Raw genomic sequence first — 2,440 nt, forward strand, 5'->3', positions numbered from 1 at the left:
CCCCCCATTTTCTCAAAACAGCATTTTCCGGGATAACCCCCTGGCCCTTGTCCTTAAAAGCGACCATAATTATATATCCCGTGACCTCCCAACACGTAAGCTCTCTCGCCCTGGGCTCCAACCTGATTGGTGCAGTTTATGCACTTTCGTCTGACGGAGATTAAAACAAGATAAAAATAATACATGTACCCTGGTAGATCTTTGTCGCTCTTTAAAAAATCTTCCGAGAGCTTTGCATTCGGGTCTAAAAGTTGAACGACCAACAGAATTTAAAAGCCCATTCATATTAGTGACTGCAAACTAAGGTTCCGACACGTTTTCTTTGATGTCACTTCAATAAAGTGGGTAAAAAACTGTAGAGGATTTACAGCATATAGCCTACCTAAATCATACGCTGACATTATTTTCATTAACACCACATTATAACGTGCTCCTAAAAACAAGATTCAAGAGACGGGGTGAGTAGTTTTCGAGACTCACCTGAAGACGTCTTGACAGTCGTGGGATGGCATCTACATGCTTACACTGAAATGTGGGGGCAGGGCGGTGTCGCTGTCACAAAATGAGCAGTTTTTCGGCTTGATTACTACTGTAAGTCATTTATTTTAGCGATCCCGTGTATGCACCCAAAGAACGGTTTTGAATATAGGGCCCAAACAGAGAAACTTTAAAAAATTACCTACTGGGTTAAGATTTTGCGACAAAAGAAAATTGTTTGGTCGCTGGCTTGCAGAAGTACCCTGCAACGTTTCGTGGGCACTGATAAATTAATATATGAGCTACATTTTTTTTTTAACGCAGACAGACGAAAGTTAACAAGCCATAACAGATTAGTCGTCGCAACTTGTGCACCAGAGGATGAAATGGAATAACTTGAATCTTTTTAAAAGCTCTTTGTTTAAAAAATTCTTTTTAAGGTCTAATCTGAAACCATAAGCCACTAGATTGAGCAAAACATTCAACATCCCCTCCCACCCACCCACAAAACAACAAAACAACAACTGGCAGCAACAACAATAACAGCAACAACAACAACAACAACAACAACGACAACGAAAACGACAACAACAGCAACACCCCCCCCCCCCAAATCCCTCATCCCCAAAACCCAATTAAAAACACGCACACAAACCTACACGTTAAAAGAAAACAACAACCAACCCCCCCCCCAAAACAAAACAAAACAACAACACACAAAACAAAACAAAACAAAACAAACAACCCCCAATAACCCTCGGCCTGATTTATAAGCGACGTCCAAAGGGAAAAGCCACTCTTAAAATTAATTCTATGAAGACGAAGCGGACACATAGATCTACGTCCGATCAACAGCAAGCCAAAGGCAACACTGTGGTAAGATTCGAACCATCATACTAAATTTAAAACACGAATTTGCGTGGGGTTTTTTTTGCATGCGCGTTGTTTCTTGCCATTTTAAAACAAAACAGAAAACTGTGTAAATAACAAAGGTATGTTTATTTTCTAAATGCCCCAAAGCAGCACGCATTCAAGCGTTGTCGGATGACCAGAAAGAGCGTCTTCAATGAGTTAAAGAAGAGGGTTGATCATGGTGAGGATAGGGTGAAGAGTGGGGGTGGGGTATAACACCACCTGGTGACAAGGAAAATAACAAATAAAAATAACCCAAGACAGTCCTGTGAACTTGACACCAGTGAGATGACACATTTTTCGGTGAAACAAAAGCTTTTATTACCAAGAGATTTTGCTTAAAGATTCCATCATCTGCTTCATGCTCTTACAACACCAGCAGACGTCAGACAACAGGCACAGTACTGAGCGGTGTAAGTCTAGAGTCAAGGAAAGATTCACAGAAATGTTGCTTAGCATTATCTAATGACCAGCAGTGGGTTCAGGGAAGAAGTCTTGCTTGGAATTATTCAGGTCACTTTCAGTGGATTAGGACAATAGAAAGTAGTTGTAGTTGTATCAGAAAAAACAACAACCGCAGAAGGAGACTGTGAGTGAAGGTCAAATCCGTGTGCAACTCCTTAGAAAGGTGAGGTTTTGAGTAAAGTTATTTTCACGGTATTTAATTTGAGCTTAATAACGTCAGTAGCAATAATATGTAGTAGTAATAATAATAATAATAATAATAATAATAATAATAATAAAAATAATAACAATAATAACAATACTAATACTACTACTGCTACTACTACTACTACTGCTACTACTACTACTACTACTACTACTACTACTACTACTACTACTACTACTACTACTACTACTACTACTGATGATGATGATGATGATGATGATGATGATGATGATGATGATGAGGCCTCCCACCTTGTCCTTCATTTGGCTCCAAACTGTGAAAATTGTGGCTCCAAACTGTGAAAAATGTACGCTGCATGGTGAACTAGCATTACGTCAGGTGCCTGGTCTGGGGTATCATAACACAACACGTCTGCAACCC

Source organism: Aplysia californica, unplaced genomic scaffold (assembly GCF_000002075.1).
Source record: "Aplysia californica isolate F4 #8 unplaced genomic scaffold, AplCal3.0 scaffold00573, whole genome shotgun sequence".
In the NCBI taxonomy this organism is placed as follows: Eukaryota; Metazoa; Mollusca; class Gastropoda; order Aplysiida; family Aplysiidae; genus Aplysia; species Aplysia californica.